The sequence below is a fragment of the Rattus norvegicus genome, chromosome 3 (assembly GCF_036323735.1).
Source record: "Rattus norvegicus strain BN/NHsdMcwi chromosome 3, GRCr8, whole genome shotgun sequence".
NCBI lineage: Eukaryota > Metazoa > Chordata > Mammalia > Rodentia > Muridae > Rattus > Rattus norvegicus.
The window spans coordinates 175,437,819-175,460,261 of NC_086021.1; the positions used below are offsets into that span (position 1 = coordinate 175,437,819).

At 49.2% G+C, this 22,443-nt stretch overlaps 1 long non-coding RNA gene across 1 annotated transcript; it reads left to right on the plus strand.

The window, feature by feature from the left end:
- The first annotated feature begins 13,485 nt into the window (after positions 1-13,485).
- Positions 13,486-20,173, plus strand: LOC134486310 (uncharacterized). The gene is made up of 2 exons (XR_010065119.1): positions 13,486-14,112; positions 18,152-20,173. It is a non-coding gene; the product is annotated as an uncharacterized LOC134486310 (long non-coding RNA).
- The last annotated feature ends 2,270 nt before the right edge of the window (positions 20,174-22,443 follow it).

The window sequence follows — 22,443 nt, forward strand, 5'->3', positions numbered from 1 at the left end:
TATACGCTTTCTTGTCAGGCTGTAAATAAGTGAACTGGAGTTACCGGTGCATCTGTCCTTGGTGTGTGCACAGCCTCTGCTCCAGAGACATCCCAACACATTGTGGCACCACGGGTTAGAATGTTGGGGAGGGAAGCCCTGGGTTCCAACCAAGGCTTTCTAGAAGCCTAAATCACAGGTGCAGGATTAAATCATATCAAAGGATCTCATTTTATTAACATGAGATGCTAAATTCACCAAGGCTACACTTGGCTTACAGGGGAACCACAGTTCTCACAGGCATAATATAGATGCTGTAGGAAAAGCTAGTCTCAGTGCATGGTGTACATTCATCTCTGTGATTCTCCCACCAACTCTGTGCGTGTGTGTGTGTGTGTGTGTGTGTGTGTGTGTGTGTGCGTGCGCGCGCGCGTGTGTGTGTGAGAGTGTGAGTATGTGTGTATCTCTGTGTGTGTAGTGTGTGTGGTATATGTGTGTGATTATGTGTGTGTCTCTGTATGTGTGGTGTATGTGTGGTGTGTTTGTGTGTGTGGTGTGGTGTGTGGTGTGGTATATGTGAGTGTCTGTGTGTGGTATAGTATGTGGTGTATGTGTGGTGAATGTGTGAGAGTGTGTGGTGTGTATCTGTACGTGTGTGTCTCTGTGTGTGTGGTGTGGTATGTGTGGTATGAGTGTGGTGTATATGTGTGGTGTGTGTCTGTACATGTGTATCTCTGTGTGTGTGGTGTGGTATGTGTGGTGTATGTGTGAGTGTGTGTGTCTCTGTGTATCTCTCTGTGTGTGTATGTGTGTATCTGTGTGTGTGGTGTGGTATTTGTGTGTGTGTGTGTGCTGTGTATATGTGGTATGTGTGTGCATGTGTATGGTATGAGTGTAAGTGTGTGTGTGCACACCTGTGCATGTGTATGTGTAGTGTGGTGTGTGTGTGTGCATGTGCATGTGTGTATGTGAGTGTATGTATGTGTCTGTGTGTGTGTCTGTGTGTGTGTCTGTGTGTATGTCTGTGTGTATATCTGTGTGTTCGGTGTGGTGTGTGTATGTGATAAGTGTATGTGTGGTATATGTGGTATATTTGTATGTGTGGTATATATGTGGTATGTGTGCATGTGTGAGTATGTGTATCTGTGTGAGTGTGTATATCTGTGTGTGTGCATGTGCATGTGTGTGTGCGCGTGTGCGTGTGGTGTGGTGTGTGTGTATGAGAGAGAGAGAGAGAGTGTGTGTGTGTGTGTGTGTGTGTGTGTGTGTGTGTGAGAGAGAGAGAGAGAGAGAGTAGGTAAATGCAGGTGGACTGGGACAGGTAGAGCCAGCACCCGCTGTTCTTAATACATCACCACCCAGGGACTCTTCTTGGATAGTACTCCTTGTCCTGGATTGACACAAGATCTGGGGACTCACAGGTTCTGGAGAAGGTAGCTTAAAGAAGAAGACTCAGAATGTAGCCTGCCGGGCTGTGCTCAGCTAAGCAGCAAAAGGAGAGAGCTGGATAAGGGGACAGAGATGGCTGAGATTGGATAGGGATGGGACCGAGGGTCAACTGAGGAAAGCAGAGCTGCCAAGACCCAACCAGCAGAGACCCCCTCAGAAGGAATGGGGTGGGGCCTTGCTGACTCCCCCACCCCAGAGCCTCCTTCCTGCAGTTACCAAGTCTGCTCTTGTCTCTGAGGATGAAGGGCAGTGTCACAGCAGCGTCCACTCTGATGCTGTCTTCACGCTGAGACCTTGATATTCAATGTGAAATCTGCATTGATGAAATTTTCATTACAGAAACATCTTCCCTCTCATGGCCTCGTTAGCCTGTGGCTTTGAGGATCCCTGGTTTGGATTTGGTTACCCGGCGAGTGGAGGATGGAGTTATTAAACATTTGGATGATCGATGGTGTGTCAGGGCCACCCTCTCCTGTCACAGTCAGAGCACGAGGGGTTCAGCTAATGACCACAAGGGAGTCAGGGCCGGGAGCCAGCTACAGTGTTCTCTGTAGTCGGAGGGAGCTTGTGTCTTCTGCCTGCAGCAGAGGGGAGCTGCCTGGCTATGGGGCACACAAGAGAAGTCAAGTGATCCACCCACTTTGCATCAACCAGCCTGCCTGTGTGTTTGAGCAGATCCTACCTGCTTCTGCACCTCGAGTGAAGTAGCATAAGGCAGGTTGACCAGATGGACATTTAGACATGGTGGCTGTGAGCTGAATCAGGTTAAAGAAGGGCCCTGGTTCGAGAGCTGGTTTGCTTTTAACAACAGATTTTCTAGGCAGGTGACAGCAGAGTCTGGGTCTCACATATACAAACCTGTCAGGTCTCCCACATCTCCTGTGAGGTAGGCAGGTGAGTTCACCATCACTTCCACCTCAGAGTTGTGCTAGATGGCCTCCTGCCAAAAGGGAATAAAGGCAGGATTTGGACTCCGGACTCCCGAGCCTCTGATGTAAATCTTGGCACCCACCTCGTCTTAAAGGCACAGCATTTAAAAAGAATCTGTCCATATGTGTTTTCACATCAAACAAGCTGTCAAAGCAATTGCCTTGCTGATGCTCTCCCAACTTCCCACATGCCCCAAGCAGCCCAGCCTTCTCACAGGGGAGACCAGGGTCAACCTCCTGCTCTATTCAGTCCCCAGAGTTTTCCTTTCCCCCTTTCCCTCTAAACAGAGGCTTTCCTAATCTCTGTCCGTGGCTACAGTTGTGCATTAAAAAAAAGTAATTCGTTTTTTTGAGACAAGTTCTCATGTAGCCCAGGCTTACCTCAACATTTCTTTGTAGGAGAGGATGATTTGATTTCCGATCCTCCTGCATGCACCTCCTTGGTGCTGTGCCAACTGACCAGGTTCTAGGTGATGCTGGGGACTGAACTCAGAACCTTATCCGTATTAGGCAGGCACTCTCCTGACTGAGCAACACCCCCAGACCTTGGTCTTGTAGTTTTTGTTTTGTTTTTTTGACTCATGAGAAATCAACAGCTGAAATAATTCTTCACTCATCTATATTGGCGATGAGGTCCATCTGCAAACCCCAGATCTCCGAGTGTTACTGCCTCATTGAAACCTAAGCAGGGCCCCATGTATATTGTGATCTGATGGAGTAGCTTCTGGCAAATAAGAATGGCCAGGGAGAGTTAGAAAGGCAAAAAAACATACAGACAAATTCACACAGGGGTTGGGGGGTGGTATTTTTTAAAAGCCTCACTCAAAAGGCAACCCAGGCTGCCAGGGTTTGCGGTTTGTGCCCCAGAGGAAAAGCACCAAGCAGAGGTGGCCCCATCATTCTGAGCAACTCGCGAGTGCTGCTCGGCCAGCTGAGAGCTGTGTGCTAGGCTCAGGAGTTGGGGGGAGACCAAAGCTGACCCACAAAGCCAGGGGCAAGAGGGAAAGAAAAGTCCCGGCAGCTGGGTCAGTCTGGACCAGCACTTGGTACCCAGAGAACTTTGAGGGTGCATAAAATGCACAGAGCCCAGTGCTCAGGGACTGAACTGACCTAAGCATGGGTGTCACCCATATCACAGATGCCATTACAACGGAAGCTGGATCTCAAGGCTCAACAACACAGAATTCCAGGAAATACAGAAGGCTTCCCATTGAGTCCCTTAGGAGGTTGTACCATGAGAAGAGCAAACTGACATAAACTCTGCTCTGTGAAGGTAAAGGTAAGCTTTAAAGTGTTTTGACCCTGGATTTGAACAGGTGCCTTCCTCTGCCATAGACGACACCATGAAAAGACTACAATTTCCAGAATCTCCAGATCTCACAAGAAGGTGGTCAGACCTCACAGGGGGAAAGCAACCAGAGGTCAAGTGGTGGAAAAACAGGAAGCAGGAGGCCTCGGGTGCTTGGTCACTGAAGTGGCTAGTGACAAGTTTGCAACATCAATTAGCAGCTTATTTTTTTTTTTTTTGGTTCTTTTTTTCGGAGCTGGGGACCGAACCCAGGGCCTTGCGCTTCCTAGCCAAGCGCTCTACCACTGAGCTAAATCCCCAGCCCCTTATTTTTTTTTTTAATTAAAAGCTGAGGTACATTATCAGATGAATTGAATTTGAAAATAGAGCCAAATTGTGTTCAATTGAAAAGCAAGTTCCAGCGGACGCAGCGCGAGGCCGGCACCGATCGTTTAGACAAGGCCTACATAAGTTTGCTAAAATGATCCAGGCTGAGGAGGTACGGAACAAAAACCTCAGGAAATAATAATAATAATAAAAAAAAAGAAAGTGCACTAGGATGTGTGGGGTACTATGGAGAAATGGAGAATGAGTAATTAAAATCCTCAAAGGAAGGACTGGAGGGGGCTCAGCCATTAAGAATGTCTGCTGTTCTAGCCGAGCAAAGCTAGCCATGCCCAGCAAAGGAAGAAACAGTCGGGGAACGGCTGACTTACCAATAGGAACAATGGAAGTAGGGGGAAGTGGAAGGGCAGCTATTAAAGCACTGAATGCGTGTCGAGGGGCCAGCAGCCGTGAGCCGCATTCCCATCAGAAACCTTGCAGACGTAGTGGATGCATTTTGAAGGAAGCAGAAATGAAGAGGCCATTCTGCACTGAGATGAACACCCAGAGGAGTCTGTCAGGCAGAAGAGACGTGAGAAGAACATGCAGGCACACAAGAAAGCGGGAGGACTTCTACAAGAGGTGTATGTGTGTGTGTGTGTGTGTGTGTGTGTGTGTGTGTGTGTGTGTGTACATTTGATGAGAAGTTCAACACTCTAGTCCCTCAGGGCTCTAGCATCTGCTGGGTTAAATCACGGGGTAGCAGGAACACAGCAGCCTCCAGAGGGCTGGTAAGGACTGCTCCAGGGTTTCCATGCGGCTGTATCATACCGGAAGTGGCACCATTTGAAATCAGGCAGATCCTGCAGTGGGAGAGAGAGAGAAAGACCCTTCTTATAGGCACAGAAAGCACAATGCCCAACAGGAGCAACCAAGCTAAGATTTGTCACATGGAAATAGTTACAAAGTCGCTGGCCATAGAAAGCAAGACAAAAGGACAGGGGAGGGCCACACAAATGGCTAACAGGAAAGACGCAGACTCTAATTCTAGAATAACTGCACAAAATGTTAACAAGGACAGGCCTCTTTTTTCTCTACAGGGGAGTGAGGCTGGGCCTCATATTCTGCCAAGAGGTTCACAGAATATGCTATGCAATGTTTGACTCCTTGGGACTAACAGCAAACGTGTAGCAGTCGGATGTGGGGAACCTGCTGTTTGAACAGTTCCAGGGTACCCTTGGAAAGACGGCAGCTACATGTATAGAAGGGAGAGGGGCAGATACTAGGGACCAGTGATTAGCATGTTCATCTGCTTGGGGTGTGAGGGGCGGATGTAGCAAGGGGCCATGGCAAGTTAACAATCAGTGCATCCCAAACGACTGTCAGATAACCCTTGCCCTTCTGCAGTCAGCTGTGGTGGAGGCCCTGGTGTCCCCCTGCATCTTCACTCTGTAGACCGTGGTAACCGGGGCTCAGACCAGCTGGAGTCAGGGATCCACAACCAGGCAGGATCCATCCTGACACCCTGTGTTTATTCAGTTCTGCAGCTCAAGCAAAGAAAACTCAAGGCAAGGGTAGGTGGTAAGAGGAGCCGACTCTGACTGGATCTGAAGGCTCCAACTCATCCACGATGCCTGCCTCCCAGGGCTCTGCTGGGGCCAAGCCCTGCGGGACATAGAAGGCTCAGGTGGTCGGCCACAGGAGGTGGCTGGAGGGCTCTCTGCCCTCAGCAGTCAAAGGAAAACAGAGAGGTTTCCAAGGAAAAGGGGTGGCAGGACTGTGAGGATTGAGTTACTTCTGAGGTGCTTGCTCTGCTTCCAGATCCCCAAGGATGCTCCAATGAGGTCACCTCAGCAAAGGCCTTCTGCCTGGGGAGCACTGGCCTGGCCTGCCTCACACTGTGCAGGTGACAGGCCCAGTCTGAGTGTCTCCTGAGAGCCTGTCTGGGTTGGAGGAGCATCGAGAGAGCTCTTGGCACAGTGGCCCCAGGTCTGGAGTCTCATCCAGGGAGGCACTGGGCATGAGGAACCTGCCACAGTAACTTCACTCCGATCGACTGAAGGAAGAAACTGTGAATAACAGTCGTGTTTCTGTCCTGCCATTTTTTTGAATTTTAAACTAAGTTTCACGACATCCCTCACAGAGCGATGCACTCTCCAGGCCCCCACAATCCTTACAAAAATTAAAACGGAAAGACGCAGCGCTGGGAACACCGTCATGGTCTCGGGAGGACTGGGGAAACTGGGAAACACTGGCCGCTCCACAGGGAAGGAGCTGAGCTCAAACCACAACCAGGCTGAGAGCACAAGCTAGAAGCTGGAAGTGAGCTGGGCTCACAGGTCTCAGGAGGCTGCAGAGCCTGCGGGAGGTCAGGGCTGATGTCAGGGCGAGGTCACTGCAGACAGGAAGATTGGCAGAGACCTTTCTCAGTAAGCCCCGGGAGGACAAGGAGACAGAGAAGAGGGCGCCGTGGGATCCCAGACTCAGGACACAGAGTCCCCAACATGGAGGGGAATGTCTAGCTCTGAAGCAGAGATGGGAGCAGCCCTTCTCCCTTCCCGGGGTGTAGCTAAGGAAGACAGAAAGCCATGCCCTACCTGAGTGGATGTGCTGAGAGGTGGGTCACGGGCAGGGAGAGAATTCAGGGACGGGGACAGCTGAAGCCGGGTGTTGGAGGAAGATGACACCAACAGAAAGCATAGCTCTCTATTGCCAGCCAGCTCTGTGAGGAAATCAATAAGTAGAAATTCGGGGACCAGGGAGATGACTCAGAGAGAAAAGTTGCCTTGAAAACATGAGTTGGAATCCCCAGAGCCCACATAGAAGCTGGGGGTGGTAGTAGTGTCTGAAACTTGGAGATCCTGTGACCAGAGAGGGAGATGGAGACAGGAGACTTCCCGGAAGCTTGCGGGCCATCTAGCCTTCGGTCCACAGCTGTGAACAACTGAGAAACACAGTCTCAAATGGGATGCAAGGCCAGGAACAGTACCAGAGGTTGCCGCATGTGCTACCCTTCTCTTCCTTGGGATGTGTGTGTGTGTGTGTGTGTGTGTGTGTGTGTGTGTGTGCATGCAAATGCATGTGTGTGTATGATTGTGTGTGCATGCATGTGCATGTGTGTATGCATATATGTATATGTGTATATGTATCTATGTATACATACATACATACATACATACAGTATGTGTGTGTAAGATGTGCAATGTGGTGGTTTGCTGAATCCCCATGTTGAGACTCAGTAACCGGGATCAAACACACAAACAGATCTTCACCTCTGTGGCTCTATTTTCCTTTGGTAGCCAGAGCATGGCAGAACGGCATACTCTCTCGGCAAACCACAAGTCTAAGCACTTCAGTGTGGCCACTGTCATGCGCTGTGGGAAACGCTCTGCCCATAAGGTCCCCAGAGTGAGTCACCCATCACAGAAAACCTTTACTGTCTTGCCTAGCTCCCTGCTTTCAAGACCCCTGGTTTTTTTTTTTTTTTTCAAGTGAGGACTTGCTGTGGCTGGCTCAGGTCAGAGGTGAGGAGTGGGGCAGAGACACAGGGCTGAGAACCAACTCTTTGGACCAGGTTTCATCGGAGCCATTAGGAGCCAGACAGGTACTAGACAGGCAGAAAGATAGGGAAAGGGCCACAGATAGATAAGGAAGATGGCCAACTTCCAGCTTCCTTGTCTTCCCCACCTGAGATAAGGCCTGGTGGGGTTTTTTCTCCTGCTGACAGGGCCCCTTCTGCTGACGGGCCCAGGTTGGTCAGGTATGCTCAAGGACTGATCTGAACAGGTTACTTGAGGCTGTAGGCCTCTGAGCTTCTTTTTCTTTGTGCAAGCTGACCAACCCCAAATTAGGAGAGGGGACCCATCTCAGGCCACCAAAGTCACTTAAAACCCCCAGCCTCTCAGGGCTTTGCTCTGCATTCTTTCTCACCTGTAATTATCCTTGTCACCTGCTGGGTCTTGAGCTCCTTCTCTGCTTTTTAATTCTTTCACCAGTAGAGAAATCAACCCCCAAGATCCTTGGCTGGTAACAAAGCGACTCTAGTAACTCAGGCACAGGAAGAGAGCTAGAAAAGGGATCACCCAGCAGATAATCCAATTGCTTAGAAATACAGAGTTCCAAATCCACAGAAACACCACAAACTACAGGAACTAAAGTGGCTGGTCTTGGAGAGGGTAGGGTGAGAACCAACAATATTTTAAAAAGTACTAAAACTCATAGAATTCTAAAGTTCTGTTTGACTTTGATTAAAAGTTATAATTAAATAATGACAGAATGCATTTTTCATGCTTGATTTTTTTTTAAATCTAGAAATAAAAACACATTGCTTTTTTTTTTGCTAATGGCTTTTTCCCCTTGGGGGTATTTTATTTTGAGATTTGTCTTGATATATAAAGTTTTGAATTCTTTTTACCACAGACTGTGTTTTTGTGATTATCCCCTGGGGTTGCTTATTCATTTGCATACAAAGTGTGTGCACTCTTCTCATGCCCCTCAATAGTATGGACGACACTACAGTGAGCATCTTGTATCTGTGCATCGTGTGTGCATGCGTGTACATGCATGAGTGTAGTGTGTGCATGCATGTAGTATGTGTGCATGAGTGTAGTGTCTGTGTATGAATATAGTGTGCGTGCATGCATGAGTGTAGTGTGGGTGCATGAGTGTAGAGTGTGTGTGTATGCATGAGTATAGTATGTGGTGTGTGTGCATGTATGAGTATAGTTTGAGTGCATGCATGCATGAGTGTAGTGTGTGTGCATGCATGCATGAGTGTAGTGTGAGTGTGTGCATGCATGAGTGTAGTGTGTGCATGCATGAGTGTAGAATGAGTGTGTGCATGCATGAGTGTAATATGAGTGTGTGCATGCATGAGTGTAGTGTGAGTGTGTGCATGCATGAGTGTAGTATGAGTGTGTGCATGCATGAGTGTAGTGTGAGTGTGTGCATGCATGAGTGTAGTGTGAGTGTGTGCATACATGAGTGTAGTGTGAGTGTGTGCATGCATGAGTGTAGTGTGAGTGTGTGCATGCATGAGTGTAGTATGAGTGTGTGCATACATGAGTGTAGTGTGTGCATGCATGAGTGTAGTGTGAGTGTGTGCATGCATGAGTGTAGTATGAGTGTGTGCATACATGAGTGTAGTGTGTGCATGCATGAGTGTAGTGTATGTGTACATGTATACATATACGTGCATGTGGGAGTGTATATGTTTCCCTAAGTACATAAGATTCAGGCAGATCCAAATACTATTTTTAATAAATGAAGCCAAGTCCTAAGCATTGTGTCAAACAGCATAATTAATAACAACGTATGTTTTTTAGAAATCTGACTCCAGAGATTGGAGAGAAAGCCCAGAGTACTAATGCTCTTCTAGAGGACCCAGGTTCAATTCCCAGCATCCGCATGTTAATTCACAACCCTCTGTAACTCCAGTTCCAGGGGATCTGACATCTTCTGGCCTCTGCTGGCAAGGAATGCATGTGGTACACAGACACGCATGCAGGCAAAACACTCATATATATATAAATAATTTTATTTTAGAAAATAATCTGACTGAAGATTGAATTCCCTGTCCCCTCCTGCCTTGTGTTTCACTAGAGTCTCAGAGCTGGATACACACACACACACACACACACACACACACACACACACACACACACACCTCTCCAGCTCTGGGTGCTTCTAGTACAAGCACAGCCCGACTGCTCTGTTTTCCAGCACTGGCTATGACACCGGTGACATGGAGACAGAGATTATCCACTTGTTCTTGGGAACCCAAAGCTGAGACAGGGATAATTAAAATACAGGGCGACGCCATGGAGCCGAATGCTATGGAACGCCAGGTCTGAGCGTCCTTCTGGTCTATCTGAGATCGGGGACTCAAGCCTTCCTCTCAGCAGCTCCATCCAGATGTCTCCAGGCCAGGCCACCATTCACGTCTCTCGTCCTCATCTGTGGGTCCTCAGGAAAGGCTCACTTCTCCTCTGCGGCCCTGACTACCACCTAATTCCTGCAAAGTCCTCATGGTTCTTCTTATTCCTCCCTGACGACTGTGCCAAAGTTGTCTCCATTTCTCACCGTCCCCCAACTCACAGCGGGCCAAGGACCTTTCATCCAGAATCAACCCAGTGGCCTTACAAGGCTTTGACGGATGCATCGCCCCTCACTGGAGTGAAGGCACCTCAGACCCAAGCAGCATTAGGACACAGGGCTTTTGTGTCGGCAGTCAAGTAGTCACAGAAATGCCGCCCCATCTGTTACCTTGGACGTCGCTACTCTAGGACAAGGAGTGTGCGGAGAGGTCAGCTTGCTTGGGGGCTCCACGCTCAGAGCTCTCTTGGTGCTGCGCTGTGAGGGAAGCACAGCGATAGGGACTGCTGCTCATCCGTGGGTGAGGAAGGGCTTTGCTGACTGGTTCCTTCACAGAGAGCCCCAGGATGGAGACGGACTCAGGGAACCTGCACTCTCAGGCCATGCCCAGATCAGGGCTGAGAGGCATGCTCTAAGGTGCCAGGATTTGGTAGGGGAGCTGAAACAGGGTCCCACCAGCATAAGGGGGCTGGCTAGCTTCAAGGAAACACGGGGGTTGGGGGGACAACCAGTGGGAACAAGACTCTCACCTGGCTTTCAGGTCTGTCCGCGGAGACTGAAAAACAAAGACAGAAGGCCGAGGAACCTCTGAGCCTCCATGTAGAGCGCTCCATGGCCAATCCTTTCTGTCTTTTAGGGCTCGTTCCTTAAAGGGCGACAGTTTGTATTGAATTTGAGCAATACGTCCATTTAAATTTCATCCAAGCTTTCTACATACACATATACATATAAAAGACTTGACTTGGCCTTGCCCTACACAGAAGACAATGCTCCTTCCAAAAGCCATACATAGGTTCCCAAACTGAAAACCCAGTGCTCAGTGTGGGATACCTCCCCTCCAGTTTGGTCATCGGTGGGTGTCCCAGAAACTCTCAAGACAGTAGAAGATATTGCCACTGCTCTTGGAACTCACCAGAACTTGTGGTTAAGACCTTATTCCCGAAGACACCATACACTTTGGTCACAGTAGATGGAGAACTTTGAGTCAATTATTTCTGGCTCTGGGTGGTTGGTTAGCTCGTTGGCCCAACCAGCTCACATATTCCACCCTAAGACCCGACGAGTCGCTGCTTCTGGCTTGATTGCGTGGGTTCTGGGTATGGAGTTGCATTCCTACACTTACAGAGCAAGCACTTTACTGACTGAATCATCTCCCCAATCCTAGCCACAGGTCTCTTTAATGACCTCATTGCCCACCTCTTTCGGTCAAAGCAGGGGTCCCTGTGAAGGCTAATAAGGCCTCCCTTCCTCTCAGACTATTTCCGTCCTTCTCAGTAGGAGACATACAATCCCTCTTTCCTCCCCTGAACCCATTAGTGGCTTATCCAGCTCGCAGCCACAGGAAGGCCCGAAATCCTCCTGTTCCGCCACAGGGTCAGCCACAGAAATGATCTGAGGCTCTCGGCTTCAGAATGACCCTGAGGTCTGCCTATGCAGCAGCCGTGGACTGACCAAGCAAAGCACATCGTGCACGCTAATGATCCATTGATTGTTTCTGAGGAAGGTAACCTTTGTGCTCCACAGTGACAGCCCAGCCACCGTCCAATCAGTCACACCAGCTATTAAGAGTCCTGCCTATTCACTGGCCTGATCCATCGCTGAGGGGGAAAGACGGGAACATGGCAGTTCGCAGACATCCTGACAAAAGGCGCCAGCAGCGTGTGGCGTGCCACAGTCCCCTGCTGGGATAAATATTGGGTACAAAATGCAAAGTGGCATTGGTGTTCTGACCCACGGGCACCTGCACACTGATGGTCAGGCCTTTTATTGCAGACCCACGCATGAACATGTTCACAGTCAGGGATGCCCTGAGGAGGGAGGGAGGAGGCAGAGGCCCCGAATGGTCCCCTTCCCCACAGCTGGTGTCTGTGAGATGTTGCACTTTAAGGACCTCGGTGCTCAACAACTGTACACCCGCCGCAAACTATGACTGCACCTAATTCCACAAAAATACAGGGCAGGGACAATGGGTGGCAGACACCCTGAGCTTTTGATTAAGTGAAATTATAAAGCCATATTCCTTATCTGAGCTCAGCTATGCCGGAAGTTTTTAATGTGATTTTCTTTCGCAAAAAAGTTGGTTTCTTTAAAATTATTAATTAATTGATTTGAATAAATTATTATTAATTATTACTAATTCCAATGATTTATTAATTTAGAATAGTTATATGATTATGCATGGGGGCACGTAGGTATAGTTACCAGTGGGGGAGCCTGAGTCTTCCCCTGGGAACTGGAGTTTGCAGTTATCCAATGTGGGTGCTGGGAACTGAACTCAGGTCCTTAGGAAGAGCAGGAAGGGGTTCCTAACCACTGAACCATCTCCCCAGCCCCAGTGGAAAGGTGATTTTAACTCTTAAAAGAGGGAAACCACAATTGCGTATGTGTGTAAATGTGCATGTGTGTGTACACGCATGTGAAGGGCAGTGGTTGGTAACAATGTTTTACCAGTTGTTCTCCAAGGAACCCCAGTGGCCCTCCTGTCTCTGCTGGCTCAGCTCTGCAGCTACAGTTGTGTGCCACCAAACCTGGCTTATGCAGTGGTGCTGGGACTTGAACTCACGTCCTTGGGCTTGCACATCAAACACTTTACTAACTGTGCTGCCTCTCCAGCCCCCAAACCACATTTCTGTAGAATACATCTTTTGTTTGCCAAATCTGAGTTTCTGAATACTCATCTACATTAAAGCCACTTGGGAAAGGCCATGTGCATCTCGTGCAGTCTGTCCATAAAACACTTGTTTCTTCCTCTAACAAGTTCCATGTATCTTAATAGAGCGTCCATTCATGCCTCACAGATCCGGCTCTGGGATGGAGCTCGGCTCTGGGCTATCAACGCAGGGGGAGCTGTTTAATGCATTTTTCCCTCTTGCAGAAGCTGCCTGCTCTTTCTGACTCCTGTCTTTTTCTTTCTTTCTTTCTTTCTTCCTTTCTTTCTGTGTACCCATCTGTCTGTTTGTCTATCTCTGTCTTTCTCTCTGTCTATCTGTGTCTGTCTTTCTGTCCTCCTTTCCCCAACCCCACTCCGTTTTCATAGGTGACTCCTCCCCTCCTATGATGACCAGAGCCATCTGAATACCTAGGTTTACCTTCCCATTTCAAAGTCCTTCATTTAATCCTCTTCACAGAGTCCCTTTGGTCCAGTGAAGTCCCAGTTCTGGGGCTCTGGGGATTAGGAGGTAGACACTGTTATTGTCTTCATATTCAACCCAGTAAGAAAATTCCATATTGGTCAGAATAAAACACAAATAAGGCTGGGCCAGGCTGCAGGAACAAACGGTGGCATCCATAAGAAGAGGGCCCTCGCTATCCCTTCCCTTCCCCCATCGTCCCCATCTGGGACATGGATTGAGGGTGGCTTTCTTCCTGTTCCCACAAGAGCACAGGCAGGGCATTTGCGCACACAGCTCAGCGTTTACTCTTCTGCCCTGATGTGACACACACAGGAAGTAGGAGAGTGACAGTCCCCATCGTCACCCCTGACTGTGGAGTGGCTTCCACCAGACACTTCGACAGAGCACGGAGTGATGGAAGCCCCACATGTGTGTCTGGTCATCCCAGGTCCCCTGTGTGCCCGTGTGCTGTGGCCGCTAAGAGGGCAGTGCAGGGCACAGCTGGAGAGGGGGCATCTGATTTCAGCCTGTGTCCTGGTCCCACCACAGCCCTGATTTAAGCGCACAGGCCTCCTTCCCAGGCAGGGTCCTCTGAGCTCACTGGTTCCCTCTGCTCTGTCTTCCAGGCTCTGCTTCATCCACCGTTGGGCATCTGAGTTAATTTTCTTTACTGCGGTTAACTTCACTGACTAATTACGCAAGACGTCCTGACCGAGCAGCAACCAGCACAGGACCTCCTCTCCACTGACACTTGGTGCTGCGGGTCTCAGTCCTGACCGACAGAGTGAGTGGCTTCTCTTGTCATCTCCAAAATGGAAACCACTCTGTGACCAGAGAGACTCCTGGAGGCCCCTAGAGCGGCAGTGGCAAAGAATACAAACTAAATCTGGTACCCATGGAGCCGAGAGGTCTGCAACACGAGAGACCGGGAGACGGGGTAAGCACACAATCATCCTGTGGCAGGACCGAACTTGGCTTTTCCGAATGGCAGCCAGATCAGTGTGCCCACGGCTGAGAGGAGGAAGGAGAGGGATGAACTGTGAAGGGCAAAGAGGAAGAGAAGCTCAGAGGGGGTCACGTGGTCCCTGCCAGTCTGGCTTCCACCAGAGAGTGTGTTCACGGCTTTTGATGTGTAATAACGGTCAAAGCCTACCCGAGACCATGTTTGTCACCTCGGAGTATTTGCGCTGCGTGACTATGGCTTCTTCCCATGTCGGGGAACCAGTGAGGCAATGTTGGGAATCTCCATGCTTGAAGGGTAAGACTCATAGTGGGCAGCTCACCCCTGCTTGCCTATAACTCCAGCTCCAGAAAATTCAGTGTCCTTTCTTGGCCTCCAGGGTCACTGCAATCGTGTGCACACACCCACATGCATACAGATAAATAAAAATCCAAAGGAATCAGTGGCAACAGTTGGTAGGAGGACGGCCAACTGGCAGGCCAGGGACCCTACGCCTTGCTGGTTCTGGCTGCAATTAGCCGCAAGACAGACGAGCCTGAGCAGCTCTATTAGGCAGAGGCTGGTATGACAGTGTCACTCGGAGCAATAAAGGTGTGAGACAGAGAGGAAACATCTGTTTCTTCAGAAAATAGCTGGAGCCTACAAGCCTTCCCTAGTCGATGTCATCACTGTGAAGTCCGACATTCGGAGGGAGGGGATGGAGGTTACTAAGTGTTGAGGGCAGGCTGCCTTACACCTCATTGGAGCCACTGTTGGCTAGGCTGCTTCTGGGGGTGGAGTGAAGGGGGTGAGGGGGTGCCTTCAGAATGTGCACTGGCCTGCAGGGAGTGGGCCCTCAGGGAGAGGATGGCTGGATTTTCCAGAGATGAAAACTAAAAGGCAAAAACAAAACACATGAGCCTGGGAGTGAACCTAACACATCACACGCTGTGGAGTCCTCTGGCCAGGACAAGATTCCTCAGGGCATCTGGGGTCTCCCACAGAACATCTGGGGTCTCCTACACAAGATCCAGGGTCTCCCGCAGGACATCTGGGGTCTCCTACACAAGATCCAGGGTCTCCCGCAGGACATCTGGGGTCTCCCCTATGAGATCTGGGGTCACCCACATCCATGACATCTGGGATCTCCCTCCTGTTTACAGAACTGTGCTTTGTTTCCAGTACAGAGGAAAGGTGTTGAGAGTCATTCCAGGGATCCATGTCACGAATGGGTCTCATCCAGGGCAAGCATTTGGGGAAGACAGAGAGGAGGGAAGCTGCCTATCTCCACCCCTCAATCCTTATTGCTCTCTCTCTCTCTCTCTCTCTCTCTCTCTCTCTCTCTCTCTCTCTCTCTCTCTCCCTCCCTCTCCCTCCCTCTCTCTCTCTCTCTCTCTCTCTCTCTCTCTCTCCCCCTCCCTCTCCCTCCCTCTCTCTCTCTCTCTCTCTCTCTCTCTCTCTCTCTCTCTCTCTCTGTGTGTGTGTGTGTGTGTTCCAGTGTGTGCATGCTTGTGCAGGGCAAGGTCAACTTCAGCTGTCCTTCTTTAAGACCTTTAAGACCCCTCAAGCTTTCTTCTCTGGACAGGGTCTCTTGCTGACCCGGGGCTGGCTCGACTGCTCTGTTTCTCCACGTGATGCCAACACCAGCTTATAATGGTGCAGCAAACAGACCCTCAGCAGATGCCCCAGACTCCTGCCTTCAACCTCAGGGTCTCAGGCATTTTGTTATAGTCACAGAAAACAGACTAATAGCACCTTCCAAGTCAAGGCCCAATGGCTTCCTCCTGGGCAAGGCACCCAAGTCTAAATTCTCAGCACAAAAGAGGTTTATTTGCCCCAAAGGGACAGCGGGGAGGGAATAAGAGACAAAGCCAGGAAATATGGGATGACAGAGAAAGGGAGGGGAGCAAGGGAGAGGCGGGAGTGCATGCGTGTGCATGTGCATGTGTGTGTGTGTGTGTGTCTGCATACATGTGCATGTGTGTGTATGTGTGTGAGTGCATGCATGTTGGGGTTGGGGGGCAATGACCTAGAGTGTTGTCCTAAAGGGACAAAGGACTGCCTCTGCATAAGTGTGCAGACAGACATGGTCCACAGGCAATGGTGGTTTAAAAAAGTAAAAGGGGGGAAACCCCGAAGTAGGGCAAGGTGTCTCATTTTAGTTGCGCATGTTAACTAGGTGAGCCAAAGGGAGCTTTTGATTGCTGGACTTACTTCCTTGAGGGCTAGAACTTAGTAGTCAGGCTCAGGAGGAGGGAATGGCCAAGTAAGGGAATGAACCCTGATGGCTATCTTTAGGAATGGAATCTAAAATTTTTTTTTTAAGCAAGGAAGAGGGAACGGGGTAAGGGCAAGGCCTGCAGAGCCACGTCTGCTATGCTCAAACCAGCTAGAGCCCCTTTGTCCCTCACATCCACCTCCCCAACTCCCGTGGCTCTGAGCTGTTACTTAGAGGAACTCAAGAGTACACAGTCTGTGAGACCTGCTCTTGTTTCTTCCGGTTGGGATCAGGTCTCGTTTATTTCTTCTTCCTCATCGTCCAGCTGAGTTCCCAAAAAGAAGCCCAGAGTGATGATCACGTGTGCGAAGAGTGACTTTGAGGTGTGGCCACCTGTTTAGACACATGTTAAGAAAAACAGTGTCAAGTTTGAAACAGGTATATGGGTGGTTATGAGGAACAGAAGTCAGAGACAGGTCAACAAGCATGCCTAAGGGACTTTGGACTTTCAGACGGTACCAGACTTGGGCTTATAAGTAAAGTGTCCCTAATCTGAAATCCTAACTATCCCAGAAGCCAAACAGGAACTCACATAGGCATATGGGCACATGCATGCATGTGTGCATACACTTGCATATGTATGTGTGCATGTGTGCGTGTGTGTGCATGTTCGTGCTTGTACATGTATGTGTATGTGGGGGTGGGGGCACAGACCTTGAGTGTTGTTCCTCAGTGCCGTCCACCTCTCGGAGACAGGGTATTTCTAAATCAGGACTCACTGAGTGTTGAGACTCTGACCAGCAAGCCTCAGGCACCTGCCTGTTTCTGTCTCTGCACTGCTGGGATTAACCTCTGATGCCCCTGGCTTTCCTTATGTGGGTTCTGGGGAACAAATCCAGCTCCTCATGCTTTCCTGGTGGTCACTCTGCCTACTGAGCCATCTCTCCATTGGCATAAACTTTCTAAGTGCTGATGTGATAGCACGGATGGGGAACACTGTCCCAAAGCTGCTTCAGCTGAAAGTGGTTTGTAAGGGTCTGGAGAGATGATATCACGGTGAAGAGTGCTTGCTGCTGTTGCCGACGATGCAGGTTTAGTTCTCAGCACTCACATGAATGTGCTTACACACACACACACACACACACACACACACACACACACACCACAAGTAATAGTAAAATTAAAAAAAAATACAAACTCTACAAAGTATGCCGTTTTTCTTGATGGTATTAAAGACAGCTCAAGCGAACAGGTTTTATTGTCCATTAAATACGGAAGTGGCTGCTTCTAATTCAGCGTGCTCTTCAGTGTGCCTTCTGTCCCTTGACAACCTGGGGTTCCTATTCTCACTTCCCGTTGGGAATCAACTCTGCCACCCCTATTAATTTATTTTTAATTACATAGCTCGGATAGATCCTTCCATCCAGCTCGTGAGAATTACACTTTTAACATTTTAAGAATTCTAATACACACACACACACACACACACACACACACACACACACACAGGAGGGCTGTATGTGTGTGTGTGTGTGTGTGTGTGAGAGAGAGAGAGAGAGAGAGAGAGACAGAGAGAGAGAGAGACAGAGAGAGAGAGAGACAGAGAGAGAGAGAGAAGAGAGAGGTATGAAAGCTTTCTCCTCTAAAACCAAATGGCTTTCATCATGACATCAAGTTCATGCTAAAAACACCTTTTCCTGTAGAAACATCTGGACTGTGCATTACGACCTGACTCTACCCATTCTTGACTCCCTTCTTTGTCTCTCAATCAGGGACAATCAATCACGTGGGTCATTTGTGGTTCTGACTCTTCTGTAGGTTTTAACGAGCAGGGGGCACAACCATGGGGAAGAATGTCACTGGGAACCAGCCCAGGGCAGAAGACAGAAGAGGTGCTGACAAGTTCTGGAGTCCTCCCGGACCCTCTGAGAAGCCTCACAGGCCACAGGGTCCCTTCTCTTTACACAGAAGAAAAGCCAAGAGTCCACAGTCCCCGCTTTCTCCCCATCAGGGCTGCATCTGGGCAGGGACAGCACCAACTGGATGGTCTTTTCTCCAGGAGAGAACTGGAGAGGGTTTTGCTGAGGCAGCAGGCTCTCAGAATCATAAATCAACTGGGTAAGGCACAGCTTTTCATGAAACTAAGCAGAAGTTTGAGGTTCACCAGAACCTGTTGCTGAGGACTGTAAGCACTCCCTGGACTTTCTAAACTCTCTGAGGATTTATTTGCATCTGTGTTGGCAAAATAGCTTTGAGACCTCCGGGGTTTAGCTCCCACCCTCCATCCCTACCCACCCTCCATCCTCACCCACCCACCCCACGCCACCCACCACCACCAGGGGGAAGTCATTTGGATACATATCCCACCGTTTGTGATTAGGAAGTGACTCTAGGGATAAGCTTTCTTGTTATCGGCTTCAAAGAAGGATTCGTCTGTGTGCCAAAGTGGAGACCATACAGTATCTAGGATGTCTGTGTGGTCGTAAGCAAAAAAACCACAAGTGTCTGCCAGTTCGAGCAAGGAAGGGCTCTATTGGAAAGAGGAGCATCGGACATGCTTCTGTATTGTCATATCAGGGCCATGCTTCCTTCTCATGGGTGCCCGACAAGCGTGCATCAAGTTTCTTGACTCCTGCTTTGGCTAAAGTTGCAGGCCCCTCATGCCTCACTGAATAACTCGGGTGTTTGTTTTCTCTCATGGTACCTAAGTCTTAGGAACTGAGGGTACAAGATAGCCCGGGAACACAATGGCGGTTCCATGAGCAACTCAGGGATCTGGAGCTGCTTCCTTGATCCCGCCAACTCCCCTGCCTTTGTTTTCACACTTCCAACATGGCTGCCGGTGCTCCAGTCAGCAGGACAGGCAGTCACAGATCTATCTGCCTGCTGAGATGACCTCTTCTAAAGAGTTTTCCTGAAAGTTTCACATAGTGCCTTATACTCAGAGACTCTTGGAATGGTTTTGAAGCTGTGATAACACCACTTGGCAAATTATAGCAGGATTCAGTTAGCCCTGAAGGGTTGACAGGCAGGTGACTCTGACAGACCACCGGTGTTAACTTATGGGGAGTTTTCTCTCAAGAACCAACAGCCCTTTGCCTTCCTTTCATGGGTGCCCCCATTCTGAATAAAAAAATTCTTGGGCTGGGGATACACCTCAGTTGTTAAAGTGTCCATCTTGTACGCTAGAGGTCTCAGCTAAAAGTCGGCTGTGGTAGCCCATGCCCACAGCCCCAGTGCTGAGGAGGGAAAAACAGAAGGATCCCTAGGTTTGACCTGCTGGCCCACCTAGCTGAATTAGAGAGCTCCAGGTTGAGTGAGAGACTCTGTCTCAAGAATTAAGGGAAAAAGGGACGGAGGTGTCGACCTGGTCTCTGCACGTGCAGACACACAAACCTGAGCACACAGTAACATCTCGTGTGTACCTATTCACACCCGTGTGTGTACTCACACCTGTGTGTGTACTCACACCTGTGTGTGTACTCACACCTGTGTGTGTACTTCCATCAAAAAGTGAACAAGATGACACCCCCCGCTCCCGTCCCTCCCCAAAAAACCCCAAGAGCAGGATCCAGGGGCAGAGCCCACCTCTGTCCGGCTCTCTTCTTTGTCCCTTGAATATTAATAAGGATTAATTACGGTCTGAGTTGCTACGACCCCACCCTCTCTTCTCTTAGAGCCAAGAGCCATTGTCAACACTGTAGGGGACCTGAACCTCGGAGCTCCTGAGGCGTGACAACTCCTTCTGCTTTCAAAAGCTGCATTTCCACGTTTTCTGAACAGCGAGTCCTTCATGTATACAGTTAATTGCATAAATAAACATTTTTTTCCTCACCTGAATTGAGCTAAACATTCCAGTGAATGCCAACAGAGCCAACACTCAAGGTGAAATTTTACTTAAAAAACAATAATTACAAAGCCTCAGGGAATCAGCTCTTTCAAGTACCAAGCACACGTATTTTTTCCAAAGATTCCTTTGAATAAAGGGGACTATCCAATTCTTTCCCAAAGAATTTCTGATTGAAAACGGTCGTTAGGTTCCAAAAGTCAAATTTAAACCAGATAAGTTTTTGTGCGTGTGGGTGTCAACGTGCATGTGGATGTAAACATGTGTATGTGTGTGTGTGCATGTGCATGTATGTGTGTATGTGTATATGTGGGTGTATGTGTGCGAGCATGCGTGTGCATGTGTGTGTGCATGTGTGCGAACATGCGTGTGCATGTGTGTGTGTGCATGTGTGTGTGCATGTGTGTGTGTGTGTACAGTGCATATGCACATGTGTGAGCGTGTGTGTGTATGTGGAGGCTGGACATCAGTGCCGAGCACTGTCTCAGTCACTCTCTGAGTTTTTTAAGTTTTATGTAATGCATTTTAAGTACAGAAGTGAATGCCTGCAGGTATGTTATGTGCTTGGTACCCATGTACCCAGAAGAGTGTCGGAACCCCTGCTACTGAAATCACACATAGCTGTGAGCCACCATGTGGGTGCTGGGAATTGAACTCAGGACCTCTGGAGGAACAGCCAGTGCTCTTAACTTACACTGAGTGGCTGAGCCATCTCTCCAGCCCCTACCTTGTTTGCTGAGCCTGGAGCTTGCTGCTTTGGCCAGTGAGCCCTGGGGTTCTGCCTCTTTCCACCTCCGCAGCACTGGGATTGAGGTGTGTTGCTTCCTGCCCAGCTTTGTATGTGGGTATCAGGGATCCCAACTCAGTTCCTCACGCCTGTAGGACACTTTACCCATTGCACCACCTTCCTGGCTCCAGAACCAGATGCATTTTAGAAATGTTATTTTTAAAAATGATCATATAGTCAGATCAGCTTTTTGTGGGGCACAAGTCTGTGATGGCAAACACATGTCTTAGTTACCATTTTATTGCTGGGATAAAACACCGTGACCAAAACAGCTAAAAGGAAGCGTTCGTCTCATGGCTTCTGAGAAGGTAGAGCCCATGATGGCAGAGGGAAGAATCAGCTGAGAGCTCACATCACATATTTACAACCTTGATGCAGAAAGAGAGAGAGAGGGAGAGAGAAAGAGAGAGAGAAGGACAGAGGGGGAGGGGAGGAGGGGGGAAGGGGGAGGAGGGAGAGAAGGAGAGAGGGAGAGGGAGAGAGGGAGAGAGAGAAGGAAGTGTAAGTGGGGAGGGGAGAGGGGGAGGGGAAGGGGAGAGGGGGGAGGGGGAATGAGAATAGCATGGATATTTTGAAACCATCGACACACCTCCTCCAAGTAGGCCACACCTCCTAATCTTTCCTAAGCAGTTCCACCAACCTGGGACCAATTACCCAAACTTAAGCTGTGTTTATTCTGCATTCTATATTCTCCTCCAAACCACCACACCGTAAGTATAGATAGACCGATGTATCGACATGGGGATAAACTGTACCCCATCTCAGTCAGGGCACAGAGCAACTGTACCACCCTAAAACGGCAGTAGTTTTTTTTCTGCTACATTTTTCTTATTTGTTTTGAGACATGGTTTTTAAGTTTACCCACCAGGGGACAGGGGTCTGGGTTGTCCCCCCACGGTGTGGTGAGTCTGCGTGACAATACCGTGGGCACTTACACGCAGGGCTGTGTGGACACGTGTTTTCATTTTTCTTGACTTGGAGCTGCAGGGCTGGGGATGGCGTAGTGGAAGATACACGGGGAGTACTTTGTTCCTACGAGTAGTGAGCCTCGGAGGACAGTTATCGAGGGTCTGCATGCTGAGCCAAGACTCCGTTAAAAGCCATAATAAAGTGAGATTAATTCTGTCACTTCGCATCTGTAGGCTTCCTGCACTCTCACATCTCCCCGTAGCATGCTCTTTACGGAACAAAAGCCATCAGGACTCATTTGGTTTCTGAGCTGTGGTTAAGGCGCATCTGCCTGCTTCCTGCCCAGGGCATAGTCTTCCACTTGTCTTCTCCCTAAGAGACTTGAGATGCTCTTGACGTGGCTGAGGCCTGCAGCTCAAACAATTTCAAACACCAAGTGCCTGAGTCCAATGGGTGCATGTCCCTACTGGAACCCCATACTACCGCTTCCAACCCCCTTTGACCAGCTGTGATTGTCTGTCTCCAATGACAGCACCTGGATTGGGTCTCTTCATCAGACTAGGTGAC